General features: G+C 32.8%; 1 long non-coding RNA gene and 1 pseudogene across 1 annotated transcript; one reads left to right on the forward strand and one right to left on the reverse strand.

The window, feature by feature from the left end:
* Positions 1-1,326: 1,326 nt before the first annotated feature.
* Positions 1,327-8,549, reverse strand: LOC113491677. Its single transcript, XR_003400445.1, has 2 exons — positions 8,019-8,549; positions 1,327-3,792 (listed from the first exon to the last, which is right to left on the reverse strand). It is a non-coding gene; the product is annotated as an uncharacterized LOC113491677 (long non-coding RNA).
* Positions 8,550-11,214: 2,665 nt separating this feature from the next.
* Positions 11,215-17,300, forward strand: LOC113500225 (annotated as a pseudogene).
* Positions 17,301-19,961: the final 2,661 nt, after the last annotated feature.

The raw sequence follows: 19,961 nt of genomic DNA on the forward strand, positions 1-19,961 counted from the left end.
AAAAGCATTCTATTGTGGTCAACTCGTGCATGAAGAGTTTACGCTAAGAAAACGGGAATATAAAGGGTTAGAATGTTTCATGTTGGTTAGATTGATAATGATTTCGAAACTTAGAGTACCAAGTCCACTGTATTTTGAAAATGTATTTTTTGAATTCGGACCCTTTACCGTTTACCTTTTTGCGGGAAACAGTGAGAACTTTGTAGAAATTACTCAACGTATCCTGTACTTACCTTTGGGTAGATCAGATGTATGGACATTTGTGGCCTATGTCGAAAGACAAGCTGTTGCAAAAAATAAGAACCCGAACGCCGTTAGCTTAGAATAATAATATTAAATGTTTAGTTAGTAATTAGATTAAGTTAGAGTAAAATAATGTCTAATAGGTTTACAGCAATAAAGGCTAATTTTATTTTTATTTTTATTTATGGACATTTGTGGGTTTAACAGGTTATTCATTATGTTAAAAATGGCACTTGCCTAAAGATGGTCAGGTAAGGATAACATCCTTACCTTACCATCCTTACTTCAAAACAATTAATCTTAATTTTGGTTTTCTTTAATTCAACTTCTACAATAATCAATACCTATCTACGCTGCGCACACAGATGACTTGAACTATTCGTTTATGAGGAAATTGCATTTCGCCGAGATGACGTCTTGAAGGATGTCTACTTTATCACTGCGCGTGTTTTTTGATAAGATAAAATTATTATGGAAGTTTTTGACTGTACATTTAAAACGGGTATCGGGTACGGAAACCCATTTGAGCCTTTTGATAAGTCTTATTATTAAAATGTAGATAGATATTTATATTTAAAAAAAAATATGATTTATTAAATAATGCAACTGAACGGCCGCCACTCTCGCTCCACACTCACTCGCCGCGTCAGCTCATGATCAAGGACTCCGGTTGGGTCCAAAACTAGTCGAGCTCTCCCGATAAATAAGCGCGACTAAATATAGATATTTATCAGTTTCGAATAAAACGTAATGAAAAAAAATATTGTCATAGTAGAAGGATAGATTTTTTTCTTGGTTTCCTGGAGAAACGGTTTTATTTGTGTAGGTACATAAAAGTGGCATCAGAAATATGACTAAGGTATGTTTTTCCTTCACAATCATTATGTACAAAGACAACTTTTAAAGCAAAAAGTTTAGTGCCAACGACATAAAACACGGTCAGATAAGAGTCTAATTGATTAAAAATAAAATTAGACGGTCATGACAAAAATAAATTAAAGGCTACTGATAATCGAAGAAATAACCGTGTTAAATGTTGTCTAGATAAAACTAGCCAAAATAGAACAAAATGAAACAAGAATATAACAAAACAATTATTTAATATAGATTCACAATTCAACAGCCAAAATTATTTCGGAATTGTGCACAATTTATTCCGCATTATTATTCATTTACCTAATTGCTAAGGATAACAAAACTATTTTATTATCATCTTAAATAATTCGAGAATAATTCTTCTAATATTCTTATGAAAAACATATTGCGAATATTTTACAGTTGCATAAAATGACAAGATATTTTAAGTATCTATGCAAAATCAAAGTAAGTACCTACAAATTTTTCGAGTTACTAGTATATAACATTAGTCACTGGGCACTGCCCGCGGGTTCGGCCGCTAAATATCCAAAATGATCCCACAGGAACATAAAATCGGAATAAAAACTATCTCATATCTTAATCGAGGTTATAAACTAACTGTGTAGCAAGTTCCGTCTAAATCAGTTCAGTGGTTTTTGAGAGAAAGAATAACAAACGTTCATGCATCCGAACATACAAACTTTCGCGTATATAGGTAATATTAGTAGGATGAAAGGCCAACGATTCTATGTTGTAAGTTGTGTAGGTCAGATAGGCCGTCTCCCTTGTAAAACAATGGTTAAGTACCATTGTTTTACAAGCGAGCCGGCTAAATCCAGCTAGACTGGAAGCGGACCCTGACAATCCCATAGTTCTTATAGTTGGGAAAATGTAGGATGATGATGAAGGCCCAACGAGATGATCTAACATAATTGAATAAAAGAATACGTGTCTGTTGAAACCTCTATAAAGGACCATTAAATCTTTCGTAATCCAAAGAACATATAGTGAGCAGCAAAAACATGAAATCACCAATTTAGAACACTTGACATTTTGTTAAACTTAACAAATCACTACGAGGCCGTTACAAATAACAACTAAACATCACTTACAATCGAGCTTCTTGAAAAAACAAATGATACTCCATGCCGGGTACTACTCAAAAATATATTTTAAGTAGCTACAATTAGAATATGAAATAAAATAAACATTTTCAGGACAATTAGGATATTTGACAAAAAAAAAGCTCTAGTACGTCAGACACACTTCCGAAAAATATTGTATAATTATTTTTCTTTTTTTTAACAAAAAATGAATGGGATACAGTGATTTAAAATCTCGTGTAACGTTACCTACCAGTACATAATATATGTACCTACGCTTTTAACTTTAAGCCTCCACTACCGTACATTTCATAATCTTAATTGCTTTTTGAAATAAAATGAATATTACGTATTCAATTTTTTTTTCTGATGACGGCTTAAACAGAATTGCGGTTCAAAAAATGTTTATGCTTACACGTAAAAGGTATAACATTGCCTAACTCATATTCACGATAAACTAATCGAAAATTCAGATTAAATAAAACGGATCGCGATTCGTGGTCGCTAAAATAGCTCAAAGCTACATTTGTGTGGTGGTGTGTGGTCCTATTCACACTCGACCACAAAGCTGTCTGCCAATGAGATAGGACCACAAACGGACCTTATTAATCTAGTGGGCGGTATTTTGGTCAAGTTTTTGATGACAAGTCACTGAAATTGGTAGCTTTCTAACAAACAACATTCAAAAATAAACCTTCGAGCCTGATATTAGAATACAAAATAGCATGGCGTTACATAGATGAGAAATTCCACCCTTGATTATCGTTAATTAAAATCCTGCTGGTTGTTGTATGAGTTTTTGTAATTGTAATTAGTTTTCCAATCTAGTTTTAGGTTATAACAGCTGTTTATGCCAATAGGGATACCGTTTTACTGTAAGCGGTGTTTTGTTGTCAGCCGAGGAGTAAACGTGGAAAATTTGACAAAAACTGTTTCAAGCCACCGTTTTGTTTAATATTTAAACAATGAATACGACGAACTCATTCTTATTGATAATATTTTAACAGTTATACTGTTCAAAACATCGACCGGCCTGCAGTATTACCATAAGTTATGTAAACCAATGAAAAATATGGGCAAACGTTACTCTAAAAATCTTTTATGGATGTCAAGAAGTCCATTCACCACCATTTTTCAATTTCAAATAGACTTTATCAAAAATCTTCATATTTCCACAGCTTTTTTAACTTAAATATTTTATTATTCCCATCATGACAAAAAGAATCCATTTTTCGTTCCATTGGATTTCAGATCAAAACTATCCCTGGAACGTAACAACATGACTTGAAACTTAAACTAAATTATCACATACATTTTGTTCTTATAGACCACTAGGATATCAGTCTTCGTAATACTGGACAACTACTTCAGCTTTCTGCGAGAGTACCAGCCAACTTTCCTGCTGACGTCACTGTATTGTACAGATGGAAGAAGAGGTATAGAAGCAGTCCTACGCAGAGGATGAAGAACACGATACAGAAGCAAACCACACATTCTGACAGATAAATCTTGATCCTATCTGTCCTTGATATCTGATTCCCACTTATATCCACACTTGAATATGTCCACATGGCAGTCGCGAACACTCCTGAAAAAATAATAAACTTATTTGCGGTTTCGTTCGCTGATGTTTTAATGATGCGTATTGGTTATTGATTTATTCAATGACATAGTTTCCGTATTCGGTATTATGTATAAATCGTTATGTATTTATGCTTGTCATGGTTTTATGTACGTCAGTTGGAAACGAGAGCGATGTTTTGTGGATAAAATGCCTGATGAAAACGTATAACGGCGATGGAGGTTGGCTTGGTTGTTTCATTAATTGAACATTTTGGTGGTTATACAACGAATCTGTTATTTGAAGGGAAATATTGGAAAATGTATGAAATCCTTTAGCAATTAATTTGAAACAAAATGAAATGCCGTACCATGTCATACTGAAACATGTATGACACGACTGGAGATATAGGTAATTATATTCGAAGACATCAGTTTAAGTCTAGCGGTATATTAAAAACTGCATATAAAGTAGCATATAAAACAAGCCTATGGCCAACAATGGGGCCATAGGCTTGTTTTTATATATGAAAGGTTTGAGCATTTATTACTACGTGCCAGTTAGCTACTTCGAATTCAAAGATCTAAATTTCTTAAAGATATTTTCCTTCACCGTCCTTCAAAGGCGTTTTAAATTATCAAGAGAGTAGTATCCCAACAGCCTGATAATGAGACATGATTAAAAACCGACTTTGAAATATTTATCTGTCCCAAAAATATTTAAGCAGAACCGAAAACAAAAGATTTTCAAAGAGCGAGAGAGAGAATATTATACTTAGTTGTGATAGAAAAAGGACAAAAACAATTATGCAGAGATAGGTGAAAGAAAACAGAACATTACCGCAATAGAGATTATTCGAGCAGAATTATGAAAATACGTGATTTCGTTGTAGTTGCAATATGAACAAAATTAATCCGTTTAAAACATGTTTTTTCGAATTAAAATCCAATGAGAAAACTAAAGGTTTCATGCTGACCTGTTTTACTTCGTTCATCGCGAGTTATTATAAAACTCAGTGAGAATTATCAATGATTTTACCTCGTTAAAGATTGTTAGATAGTAAAATAAATGTCTTTGTTTTCTAGTTTTTGTTTATTTAAACTAGAACATGAAGGCTGGGAAGGGTTGTGGGTGATAGAATTAGGAGTATGAACAGTGGAAGTGTGTCGACTTCGACTGCATGGATAGCCGAGTGGTTAAGGTCACCAAGCCAAAACCCGCGTAGGAGAAGCATTTATGTGATCCTCAAGTGCTTGTCCCGAGTCTAGGTGTCTTTGTGCATGCGACTTGCATGTTTTTAAAACCCCCCGCAACACAAGGATTAAATTCCTTAACGCGGGAGTCGTTTTTAAGAAAAAACAAACTCATATATTTATTGCATTCCGCTATGATATATTTCATTATTGTATTTTTGTGTATATTCTTATGCTTCTAGGATTTCTTTATTTTTATTTTGTGCCACAAGTATTATTATTTCTTTATTTAAAATCATCTTTTTCCCTAGTCTTTTCAAAGGCTTTATTGAGGTTGTTCGGTTTTTCGAATGAATGTTATTCCTTTTTGTTTGTACACAGCATTCTTGTTCATCCTCTTTGCTCTTTGTCAATTGTCTATCTGGTTAAGAACAATTAAGTGAAATAAAGAAAGAATTTACTGCATTTCTCTGTTTGTGTAGTGAGAAGTTACTAATGCATTCCTTACTAACATTCCCCTTTTAATTTATTTCTGAAGTAAAGATTTTTTTTAATGTAAATTAGTATATTATTAAAACTTACTGACTGCCTAGGCAAATGATGTTTCGCCATATATTTCTATCAGTTTTATTTTCATCCGTTCCTACGTTTGTTATCAAATTTTGCAAGAAGTTTAATAATTGACCTAAAGTCCTGAGCTCTGCTATGACCCTATCGAGTTTGGAGTACTTTGATCCCAAAGAAACTAATCAATATAGCTTGTTACTCGATTTAGTTTACAAAAGTTTATTATTTAAAATTAAACAAGGATAGAAGACAGAGCTCATGGGGAATGTCAAGTGTAAGTAGTGAAGGTTAAACAACTTTTGGAAGCTACGGTTAAACGGAAGTATAAAAATAAATGTGTTGAAAAATAAATAAACACGTTCTATTAAAATGAACGAATAAATGCGCAGGCGCGCAGCGTATCTAGCTAGTGGCTATCAAGCCTAATTTTTCTCTTTGTGGTAAGAGGCCTTTGAACAGAGGGACTTTTACAGGGGTTCGTGGTAGACAAATTTATTTATTCGCACTTGACAGGTTTGTATAAAAAAGTTATAGATTTAAAAAACCTGAAATAAGGCATTTGTTGTTTATCGTCCAAAAATCTTTTTGATGGCAAGGTTGCGCGTTCTGTGGTAATGTTATTGTTTTTAGATATTTAATTATTATAGTATAAACAAAAGAAAAAGATAAGATTTTTTTCAAGCTATGTTGAGGTTGACTTTCAGTCTAATTAGATTCAGCTAAATGCCGTGTTTTCCTTATAATATAACAATAAATTGTGAGGTTTTGTATTGTCAAATTCGCTGAGGGCTATGTGTCCCGGGATCGAGCTCCGCGTAGGACAATTGTTTCTGGGAATGGTTGGAGTGGTTTTTCCGAGTCTGTGTGTCTGTGATTTGATTGTTTGTGAAACGATCGAGAAACAAGGAAAAATCCTTGGTGCTAAACTAGTTATAAAAATAAAAAGTCGAGTTACAAAAATATAAATTATATTTAATAGCTTATTTTTTAAATATTTTTTCTCAATATTAATAAAAATAGAAATTGTACAACGCAAATGAGGCATATAATAAGTCCGTACAATTTTTATTCATTTAAATTAAATTGCGTAGGTTAACATATCTGTTTTTACTGTCAACATATATTTACCACGTTTTTGGCTCTTGCTGTACTTTTATTGTATAAAAATAGCTGTTTACTCAGCAAAGGGACGATAACAGACCGAGATTTTTAAAATTCAAAATCAGAAATGCGTCGATTCGTTTTCATATTGTGTAAAATAGCATTTACATTGACCTGAATATATTAATAAATTTTTAATAGCAATAAAAAATAGGTGAAAAAGAGGCTCTCGTACATGCCCGTGCGTCAGAGACCCACTTTTAATTTATGTAATCATTGAATCAATATGAATTACGATCATTAAAACATGTTAGGAACTTGTTTTTAATGCATTTTCGTCCATATTGACGAGCCTTAAAGTGCTGAATTATTTTAATAAGTATGCATATTTTGAGTATGATCCAAAAAAATAGGAAATTTTGGCTCAGTTATTTATTTAAAGTCGGTTTATTTTTTTTGTTGAAACAATATTATACAAAATGAACACCGATCGAATCCTTCATGATAGTCCTTTTGGCAATTTAGGTTACGTAAATTTGACTTGACAGTTAAAAATAAAGAGTTATTCTTCAAAAGCGTGCTCAAAAATATATAACTTGTCATGACAGACAAAATATAATATGACATTTTACGGGTTAAAAGCTGAGTTTTCATTTCAAACTGTTATAAAATATTATTTTTATCTGCTATTATATATTTTAATTCCCATAAACTTTATATATGTGTTTTCCCTACAATATGCGCATGCGTCGATGGCGGTCTATTACGTGCCGTATTGAGTTACAAATTAGTGCTAAGGCCGTTAAAAATAGTTAAGTCTTATCAACAATACCGTGTTTTGTTTTGTGTTAAATAAATATAAACCTTGTTGTTAAGCGCCAGAATTATGTAGAGTTCATACTTTTTGTACTTATTTGAGGCTATTTTAGAAGGAGTAGCTAAGGTCTATTTTTCTTTGTATTATTTTGGACGTAATAACACAATGTTTAGAAAAAGTAGACGTAATGATTTAAATACAATTTCTTAATTAAATAGTATTGTTTTTAAATTTAATTTCAATGGTTTTACGTTACGTTTCTTTAAAAATAATGGTTGATTTATTGTCTTTGAAAACACACAGTTTAAACACTCATTTAGTTTACATTTCTATGAATCAACACCATTATTGTCACTAGAACAATGTTAATAGACGTCGTTTTTATTTAACATATTGACTCATAAAAAGAGTATGTGTGTAAAAAGTTCGTAAAAAAATATAGATTTAACTCATTTATAAAAAAAAAAACACCAAAGAGTATCGATTATGAGAAAGGAATAGTCAATCGATCGAGATGACATCTTTTGCCGGCAATGTTTTGATGACTCATGAAGTATATAATAATGTTCTCTTACATTTATGATATCCAAAACTTGTGTTTTAATACAATTCCTTCACAAAAATCCCGAGCACATATTTTCCACTAGTACAATTCACTCGTTATTTCGTTCCAATTTTTCTTGAGTGTTCATGCGTAAGCGACTACTGCCCGTCACAGTTTACAAACGTATGCTGGTCACATCACACGTCCATTGTCATGCACGTACACCACACAACTAAACTTTACACCTTATCTAAACATCTCAAGCCAATTTCGTTCTTACGCCAAGGTCGCAGCGCATTCAATCGTTTACACTCGTTTTTTTACAATAACTACGTTTATTTCCTCATGTATTTAAGGTAACTTGTGTTTTGTTTCACGAATTTTTGTACTTTGAGCCTTCGGTGAAGGCCGGAACGATTATATTGGCTTAGTTGTTGCCCCCATTGTAAATATTTATTGCGGTTTGATAAGATGTACATTTTATTGTTTTAGAGTATTAAGTAACGAATTGCACTTTGATTAGATTCGTTAATTAAACAGATAGGATTGTTACTGGAAAATAATAATGAGTTTCATTTAAAATTTCTAGAACTAAACGGGCCTGCTGGAAGAAATTTCTGTTGAAATAAGCTGTGCCTATGTACTATGTGTTCTATCTTTCTTCTTTTCTATACTCTGTGTGTGTATCTGTGTACATGAACTATTAAATAAATAAATAAATAAAATAAATAAACTATTTTTTTTAATTTACTTTAATGTTTTTATTATACCTACCTTACATTTTTTATTCTGTATTGAGTCTTATCAAGAAATGTTTAAGAATAAGGACGAAATATTTGCGAAGTACTACCTATTGATCAAGTAAATATTACAAGTAATAATACAGCGCAACTAATATTTGTAAATCAATTATTATTATTTTAGTTCATTAAATAATAGCAGGTAAGAAGATAAAACGTATCAAAAGCCCATTAGTCGGTAAAAATATTATAATACTAGCGAGTGTACTTTATTTTGTGCACTAAAGACCCAACTCGTTAGTTCGTAAACTACCCGGTTGGGCAAATATACGATTGTATCCGATTTTTATTGATTTTATACTCAAATACCTATTTTTACGGTAAAGATTTGAGTATTCCATTTATCAATAGCATTTTTCACTATGTCAGTTTGTGTTTGTGACGACGCGCGATAGGTTTTCAGTGACCTGTCGTTTGCTATTTGGGTCCATCGCATTTGAGCAATCTTTTTAATAGGCCTGCACTGTAAGGTTATCCGAGTGGTGTAAGGGTCAATGCACCAACACACACTATCATATATCGTAGGATCGATCCGTGGGCAGAAAAAAATAGCTACATTTTCCACACGTTTGTCTTTTGTTAAATGTTTAGGTATTTTTTTGTATTTTTAGAGCCATAAGGCATATGACTTAAATTAGTAGTGTGTGATTAAAATTAAAAAATATCTTAATTTCTTTAAGGCCTACTTCCACAATTGACAAATAGGGATGACAACAATTTTTTTTTGCAGAGTCCGTCTTGTAGTTTTTTGTATAATAATGAATAAGTATTTTTTTATTTGTCCCGCAAACATAAATTGACCAAATTACAGTGAATGAAACTTACGCGTGACGTCACGATTGAGTATAAATTTTACCATAACGTTACGTCACAAGCCCCCTTTCTTAAACTCTAAAGCAGTTAATCTTTGTCAATTCTAGTTTTTCTGAAAAAGGAAAAAATACGTGTCTCATAGTTTTCAATTATCTAACTGAGGGACTTATGAGATTTTTTCTTTTTATACCCAGTCATCATCCGTATTGACAAATTAGGTGGCATTCGGAATCTAACAATATTTCAAGTAAATCAATAGAGCCATAAGAAAACCAGCTTTAAATGTAGTTAAGATGTAAGCTTAAAGATAGTTGGAGTTTCAATGGTAGTTAAAACTTCTGAATTAATAGGCAGCCCGACTTCGTTCGTATCAAAAGTTATACGGAAGTCTAAGAAAAATGTGCCAAGTTTTTTGATTTAACAAGATCGACTCTATTAGAGTTTGAATCCCTTGAATAAGATTATAAGTTTGCTTTTTTATCGCAAAGTGAATGTATAACATATATTTTTTTTTATCTTCATATCCTCATGTGTGCACGAATTGCAAAATTATTTTAAAAGGTTGCGATTTTAGAGCGTCTATTGTAGGTATTTGAGCTGTTTGCTTGTTACATCAAGTGGATATTTAAACATTAACAACAAAAGCAACTTAGCCATTCACAATTCACTACTGGATATAAGACCTCAATCTCAATAGACTGCAACTTTGACAATTCATATTATAAAAGGAAAAATAAAATAACCCTACAAGTAAAGCAACAAAAAGCTGGCCACACACAAAAAAAAACAATAGCGCAAGAGGACAACGAACTCAAAATTCGAACTAGACATATTCTATACCCCAATTCCGCTCACAATGTTAGTAGTTACAACCCTATTTGTGTAAAAATAAAAGGGGTGACGTACACTGTATGTATTCGAGGGCTTGTTATGTAAATCTCGCGATTGACGGATCCTTCGATGCGTATTCAAGCCACGTGCTCAATTTTATCCGGAGTTCGTGACTATTTGAGCGTTCGATTTTCATTTTTTTTTGTTTTCTTTTTTCTGGTATCGAGAGTAGGTTGACAAACGTGTTCTCGTTTTAAAAGTGTTTTTTTTTAAACTTAGTTTCCTTTTAATTTGGGCATTGTAAATGACTGTTGACGGTTTTCGTATGTTTGTTGCCAAATGTGTTTGTTGTTTATTACACATTGTTAAGCAACTCGATGATACTCGCTATTTAGTTTTTTACATTGTCAAAGTAACGTAACAAAATGATGGTCATTCAAACTATCAAAAATCTTTTCAATATAAAGATTTTTTTGGCTCCACATTAAGAAAATAAATCGCAGAAACGGTACACAAGATACACAGTTTACAAATAACTCCATTTTGCAGTTCCTCGTATAAGCTATGAGCGATACATTAGGCGAAACGAAAATCATTACACTAAAAGTCGAGATTGCACCTCTGTTGTAAAATCCGTTGCGATATCATTCATTTTTGAAGCTCGAGTACATTTCATTTCAGTTTAGAGCCGATCGGAACGGCTCACCACATGCCGGGGTAAATCACACAAATGGGGCCAGCCGGCTAGCAGATGCACCCCTAACTAAACGAATACAAAAGAAAATGAAACGTAACTATAAGGATTAGAGTTCCCTTTCCAATGCGACTCTACAATATGGGTTGTTTAAAAAAAAACGGTGGACTTGAATGACTCTGACGGTCTTTCCCCGGCATTTTGTCGACAGTTCGTGTGCGATTGAAACCTCTGTGTAGTGTGTGTTTTTTCTTGTGATTTTAAAGGTGCAATCGTAAGGTTTGCGCAAGATATCGTAGAGGGGCGCCTCGGTAGCAAGGTGCTCCGTTTTTTCTTTTCAACCCCCAGCTGCGAACAAGTGAGTCATTCAATGTATTACACTGGCATTTACAGGTTAGCTTTGTAAGAATGTCATTCATTCCATGAATTAAATACAGGTTAAAGCGTAATTGTAAATTCTCAGTCACGTTTCCCTTTGTGAATTATCGGAATTTTAGTAACAAGTGCGCTTGTATTACCGATGTCATATCCTCATTTTCAGTGCTCATTTATGCTTTGATTAACACAAATGCTAAAGTCAACTTTATGTCGAGTGGTTAAAGTTCATATTTTGGTCGGACGAGTCTAATATGAAAGTACAAATATGAAATTTCGAATATCCCTATATAGTCGCTAGCATGCGCTCAGTCATGAGCGAAAAATTACCTTTTGGTACAATGCTACATAAGAGTGCATGTACACTGTAACAGATTGCAGTATACAGTTCATTTGGCTGAATGCATGCTTGCCGTAGCCAGATTAAAACACTTTTGACATTTCATTTACGATTTGGAATCACAAAAAAGCAAGTTCTTTATTCAAAATGCTATGAAAACCTAAAACAAATGACATTTTACTTACACAATAACTGACAAAGGAGTTCGTATGACATAGACAAATACAAGCCGTCAAAATGGCTAGTAAATGCTCAGATTTGTCACTCTTTTGTTTTTAAACAAAAAGATGGAATGAACGATTAGTTGTCAGAACATCTGTTGCTTTGTATCACTTAAAAATGAGCTGCAAATATTTATATTAGACGACGAGCCTCAACAGGCACCAGATGTATTTGAATACCGGTTATTGTTTGAAAATAAATTAAAATTGTCAACAATATTAAATATTCAACAATAAATTGATTTTCATCCAAATTTGCCATCAGCTGATCAAACTAATGTTGATGAGAGGGCAATAGACAGACAACTTTTTCTATGACAGCTACTTATATACACATGTAATGAATTTACACCAGAATTCTGGGTCAATGACAATCTATGAGGTTAAAAACTACATGTATTGGAAATAATTTGATGATAAATTAGCAACATTTAAAAAAGACAGAATCTTCAAAAAATTGTGAATGGAATAGTCGATTTATTAAATGAATCTAAAACATGTTTTAGTTACGCTAAATCATAATCGACAACATGAATTACACATATAAAGTCATTACTTCATTTCAATTTTATTTGAGTTTGTTGTATCCTCGTATTACCAGCGATACCTATGCTGGCCGTAATATGTAAACAATTACCGCTACAATTTCGTATGAATGGCGCGGTTAATTGCTTCGTTGACTCAAATCCAAAGACAGCTACGTGAATCACTCCCTGTTCACTCACTCATACGTTCACTCATTCGGTCTTGATTGACAGAATGATATTTAAGTTCAACTGATAAAAGTGTACGTCATAATATGGTAATATATAAAATTCCCGTGTCACGGTGTTAGTTACCGTACTCCTCCGAAACGGCTTAACCGATTTTTACCAAATTTTATATGCGTATTCAGTAGAGAATCGACTAACATCTATTTTTCATACCCCTAAGTGTTAAAGGTTGCTCATACTAAAAACAAATATTTTATTTTTTGGACGAGTTTTTTTGCATTTATTTTTTTTATAATGGCATTAAAAAATAAATACAACGAGAAATAATTTATTAGGCAAAACAACGTTCGCTGGGTCAGCTAGTTATGGTATATGCCGTAGGGAGCGGTCTATGAACTTAATAACAATTATTTACTAATACAAGAGAAAAAGAGCGAGAGAGAGACATTTATCAATTAGAAGTTCTGTATTTTAAAGTGTGATATATAATAATAATAATAAATTATTAGAGAACTTTTATACAATGCCATCTAGTTACAAATTAAGCGAAGCTTGAATTATGAGTACGTACTTCATCACTTATAAACTATATACTAAATACGTACCTAGATTAGATAAATTACATCCAAACAAAAACAAGTGATCATGCTCATGACACAAATATTTTTCCTGGGTGGGAATCGAACCCACCATCTTCGGTATAGCAGTCAGTTAACTCTATACAAACTCAAAATTCTTAGTCGGTGTCGCAAGTCCAACGCGCGATTGCGTTTTTAGTTTAAGTCTACATATAATTGTATTACTTGGTAAAGTTAAAGTTAAAAAAATAACTATCTAATATCATTTCATCGTAAAATAATCAAGTGTAAACGTTCAACAAGACCTGATGCATTCACAATTCAGATGCCACTCTATATTACAGTCACTTTTATGACCTATCCGTTTCAATAAGCCTTTATGAAATTGCTTTGCTGTTGTTATGCAAAAGTTCAGTCCAAATAAATTCGGCAGATCATTAAATAGGTCAGTTCTCGTGTTTTGTATTTCTGATGTTAAAAAAAAACAACAGGCAAAGTACCAGCTTGTTACATTGAGGGTTCCGTACAGATTAAAAAAAAAAATATATTTAGATATAAATATAATATCCTGGGACAACTCACACACGGTTATCTGATCCCAAGCTAAGCAGAGCTTGTGTTATGGTAACCAGACAACTGATAAACTTACTTATATATTTCTAAATACATACATATTATAGATAAATTACACCCAGACACCCGAACAAATGATCATGCTCATCACATAACAGTTGTCCTGGGCGGGAATCGAACCCACTACCTCCGGTATAGCAGTCAGGGTCGCTAACCACTAGACCAATAGGCCCGTCTAGTATAGTTTGATAAATATGAAACATTATGACCGTTAGAAACCGTTGCTTAACTTTGAAATTTATTTTTATTATTAGGTAAAAGAGTTACTCTTAATCCTATCAAGGTTCTATAAAAGTAGGTTGCAATAATAATAACACCAACTAGGCGGCAGAGTGTAGTTATATATGTACTGCTGGGCACAGGTCCCTTTCCGTGTCGATAAGGTTTTAACAGAAAACTAGTAATAATAATCCTTTACTTAATCAATAACCATTCAGTATTATCTTACAATCATCCACCACCTTTCCATCTTAAAGTTCTTTGCTCTATCAAATCATTTTTTCACTGTATCCCTGTCTAGCCACGAGCCACCAAGAACAAAACTCAAAATACAAGAAATTTTCAACATATAACTCTCGAGACATAAATCCTTCCAACTTAGTTGCATGGGAAAATGTTCCTGGCAACGACAGGCTATTTACACACACACACACACACACACACACACATGCACACAAACACCTACAGACGTGTCTTAATATTACATAGCAAAGTTTCAGCTCTCTGTGGTTTTTAAGCTGTCTTGACTGAATGTACAGAGATACTTGTATCGCAATTGTTAAATTGACTAGAAGAGCCCGGTATTAAAGTAAATAGGTTTAGGTTTAAAATTCGGTACCGAAGGAGGTAGGAATGGAATCCTAATACGACTTACTGGCTTCAATGTCTGTCTATCCGTCCGTTTGTTAGTCATCAGGGTGTACCTCAGGCTCCGTTGTTGTTAAACAGTTGAAATTTTCAATGATGACAACACAAAATAAAAATGAGATACATAATCTGTCAACTTTCATGAGACACAGTACGGTGTCAGACTGGCGGACAGACAATGGAATCTCACTAATATGGTTGCGTTTTTACCCTTTGGGCATGCTGCCCTGAAAACGACTACAATATCAACCCTACATGGACATTACAATATCGGGCAATGGCGTTTAACATCCGCATTAGTCCTAGTAATAATTCTCTACATTGAAACTACTGCAAACACTACACATAAAATAAACAATTACATTTACAGTAGAAAGAAACATCTCAAAAAAAGATAATTCAATTTTACTGAAATTCCCAGTGTCACGCAAAATCCCAGCAACTACGAGTAAATAACCCCAGACGGCAACGAGATTGACGCATAGGGATTAGTGGTCGCCTTCATACCCAGCATAGTCGTACCGTGTCTATATTACAGAGCATTAAAGGGTTAAAGTTACTAATAGTTTGTAAATTGGCTCTATTAACGGTATGCAATGTATACGAATTACATAACCTCGAATCTCTTTGAGACTTTAGTGGTACTAACCTAAGCGAAGTCCACAATCATGAGCTGACGTAGTGGTAGAGTCGTGAATCGACTAAATACGCCTGATTAAATATATTGAAACCTAATATGAAATAAGATTTGTGTTACTTGTATTGCTTAAATAACATTTTGAATCATAACAAAAGTTTTTAATTAGACTTTTTTTAACACTCGGCAATTCTCTTATTTCGGGTACCTAAAGAAAAATTTAAATTCTTGTGAACTCAAAACATATAAATACCCTTTAAATCCAAATAACGGTCATACGTTTAAATCTGGATCTAATATCATTCTGTTAAATACATAATTCAAGCTCTACAATATACTTAACAAATTCTCGTTACGAAACCTAACTAGATATTTATACTAGGTAACATTTACATAATGTTATAATACCTAGTAACGCCTGTTCTCTGTAGTATCCTCTTCATTACGAGTCTAGGAAACTGTGAGCGGAATCAACGCTAATTGCATCACAGTGCAGGGAGCGTACTCAGATAATACCTGCGCACTTAAATTGAGTAGACTTGGGAAAATATAGAGTTTTGTTGATAATTATTTATTTAACATGGTTTTCGTTCTTGCTCTACATTTTGTTAATGAGTCAAAGTATTCGTGTTTATCTAAATCTAGATTTATTGCATAGCAACTGAAATAAGCAAATAGTAGAGAGATATAAAATGAAAATTTTATCCAGAAAAAAAAAACGAAAATATATTATGATGAATTACAAAGCGAAAAGATCAAAAATTGCATAAACAACAATACTTTATAAACAGTTCCTTCATTCTTGACAATGAAGACAAAAATATATTTACACTTGTGTCCAGAAACAAGAGCTACCTAAATTACAACTTACCCTCAAAATCTAACGCATAACAAAATAGCAAAATTATTCATCAGCAACGAGGACAACACTAAAACGGTCGTCTATTTGATTACAGAATGATCCCGGACACCGAGACAGACACAGCCAACGAGCAAGTCTTGCGACCAAAGATGGCGGCCCATGAGTTTCTCAAAGTGATCCAAACTATATTCGCTGGGAAAGGCAGCCAGTACGAATCTATGTCTGAGGAGGAAATGAACAGATTGCTCAAAGAGTACGCGTATAGAGGTTCCGATATAAGATATAAACCTCCTTCGAATTAATTCAAGTGGTATCTTGTGTTTTAGGTTATACTGTGGTATTTAGTTTAATAGCATAATTGTAGTATTATAGATTACTTTTATAAAGAAATGGTTATGTGAAGTTGTTGCAAGCGTTTAAAAATGAAATAGAAAGATATTAATGAAAAAATTGCTTTTCTTTAATATAGGAGATAATTTTTTGCACGTTAGTTACAAATTGTATTTTGTCTACGAAATCAAAAATACGGCATAATATAAATATATTTGTCTCTACATTCCGTTTGATAATGATTAAGACAGCATGGCACCTAAGCGCGACATTTAGCTGGCCATCATTCTTAAATAAGGCTTTTAAAAGAGTTAAACAAACGCTTGTTAGAGTAATTAGTCATTAATTATGCCATATTATATTTACATTTATTTTGTAAGTGCAATTTATACTCGACACTACACCAAAACCTTATTATTTAGTTTTATATCATATATTATAAGTTATTAAGTTGAACCAAAGAAAATGCACATTATTAATTATATTTTAACGAAGCATAATATAGAGCTTTTTATTTATATGAGATGAAAAGTAAGTACATGAAGAAGGATGTATGTAATGATCATAGTTTTTTTTATATTGAACAGTCTGTGTTTTCCGTAATACAAACAGTTCAGAATCTCACATGATTTTTAAATTAGTACAATTTGAATAAAAAAAAAATGACATTCTAAATCCGAATCTCAAAGTTATGTTTAAACACAATAGAAGTATTTGTCATCAGTCGGTGACCTTTATTACGTGTATTTTATTTTAAATTATATAATAATATATTATTACATAAAAGCTTTCGAATCTCATAATTATTATAAAATAAAATAAAAGTATTTATCACCATCAAATGTTTTTTATTTAAAAAAGACCAATGAGCTTAGTCAATCACGTTCAAGTCCCAATAAACGATTAAACTAAAATATAATTATCGAGATTTGCATGAAGCAGGTAGGTCGGATCTCGTTGCTAGGCAACCGACGTCCGCTATCGGAATTTTCTCCTGGGATTCAGTAAAAGGCTGAGTTTACACTAAATATAGAACGCCGATATAAGCTATGTTGGAATCGAGTTGGAAATATAATTGAGCGTTTTCAAATCCGTTTTGAATGTTTCGTTGTTTTCATCGGATAAGTCAATTAACCGGGACGATCAATTGGAAACAAAAGTAATTGTGCTTGATTGATACTGTACTTTGATTTTGTATTTTAGTTGTTCTAGGAAATGTCCTTTGAGGATTTGTTTTCAATAAGATCGATTGAGAGAGAGATTTATTTTTGTATGGTTGATATACAATCTGGCGTCAGGGAACAAGCCGCCCGAATGCCTCCGGCGTGGCTTAAGACATCTTTTGAAAAATTCTCCGGTGTTTTGGTTTCCTTTACCATTTATAGGTGTAAGTAGTATGAATATTATTACGGACTTATGAAGCTGTAAAGTAAAGTGTATTGTTGTAAAGTGTACCAAGCAGTGGCAGTTACTTGTGTGTTACATTTTGAAAGCAAACACAAATTTTGAAATTCCTATCAGCAGTTAAATACAATCAATATAAACCAATAATATAGAAATAAATGATTAAAAAGATGAATTCGCAGTAAAAGTTATTTTTGTTTTACGTGGGCGCAACCTTTTTGGTGCTATTTGGCCTATCTAAGGCTTTCAACGGATGCTTTGATTTTTGACTCTAATAATAGCGTTTTTAGTTATAAAATAAATCATTTTAATTATTTATAACCATTTATAATCGTAGTTAGTTTACGAGACTTAAGAACACTTTCTGAGTTTCAGAAAAAATGCCAGTTAAAGATGTTACAAGCCACACAATGTAAACAATTATTCTCAATGTAGGTCATTTCAATGTACGTAGTTGCACTCTACATTTGAAAGTGGCTGCGAGACCAATCGATTTTCTGATTAAGACTAGCTACAAGTTCGTCTAACTTGAACATCTTACGAGAAGTCGAGAATGATTAGGGACTTGGTTAGTTCCGAAACTAGTGTAATCTCGATAAATATGCGCAAATAAACTGTTGCATCTTTTAAAAGACAAAACTGTATATAGGAAAGATTTTATGGGAAAATGTTGTTCAAAAGGTTGTTGTAAAATATATACTTCAGCAAAATCGATAACTCTACATTTCCGTATACGTTTTAATACTTTTACAGAATAAAATATGACCCTCGATGGCTCAAAAACTTTTACAATTGAACTATAGGCGAACCATCGCCGGCATTCGTTTGTCGATCACAATACAGCTCTTGTCAGCAATCCGTCTGCCATTTACATCTCTCTTGATTTTTTGAAAGCCCGCATGTTACGTAGCATGCGGGCGTTTTTTTGTTACTAAAAGCTTATTTTAATTTAGAACTTAAATAACTTGAGTGTAATTATGGACTCGATGAAAAAACTTTGGCCTTAATAAGCTACCTTCCTTCCTCCTCTATCTGTAGTCCTTCGCAAAAAAATATGTAATTTTGTTATTTAAAATCAATAAATCATTTATCTATGTTTTGAAATATTTTTTTTTATTTGTATACAATTAATTAAAAAATATTTAACCTTCTTAATCATCTAAAATTAGTAGTATCTAGGATAAATAAATCATTTAATTTGAGATACGATTATCTTTTATGATTTCGTTTTAACTGAAACTTTGACACCTGGCCTGTGTAATACTTTGGTGAGAAATGAAAAAAAACGTTCTCTGAAACAATAACATGCTAAATATCGAAAATGTAAAGAAAAATCATTGTATCCTCCGGAATAATTACGAACGAACAAGAACCCTCAAAAAAGATCTCTCCTTTTTGGAAAGTTTATTAACTTCAATTTTTGTTTCATCCTGATACTTCCAATTTACAATTTCAAAACAGAATAAGTTAGCATCTAGATGAAAATATACATCAATAATTTGATGGAAGCTCTACAACTTACCTCGAAATCAATAAAATCTTGTTATAACACCGCCAACGTTTTCCGTGCTCAGGATCTGAACGAAAACCAAGGTAAACTGTATTAATACGTTCCTAGCGTCCTGTATAAGTGTGGTTCCTGTCTGAAACGGTGTGTCGGTCGTATCTTGCGAGTAGCGACCGGCGAGTCACCGTCTACCAGAGAATTCAATTTTAGCTTGAAAGGCAAACGCCGTATCGTTTTAACTTTTATACCTCACAGTACATTTACGTAGAGTTTTCTTTTACATTTCTCTTGTAGAGTCGTGGTTTTCTGGTTTTGTTTCCACGTAGATAATGTTAATAGAGACGGTTAGTCGATAAACTTAAATAATAA

The sequence above is a fragment of the Trichoplusia ni genome, chromosome 1 (genome assembly GCF_003590095.1).
Source record: "Trichoplusia ni isolate ovarian cell line Hi5 chromosome 1, tn1, whole genome shotgun sequence".
NCBI lineage: Eukaryota > Metazoa > Arthropoda > Insecta > Lepidoptera > Noctuidae > Trichoplusia > Trichoplusia ni.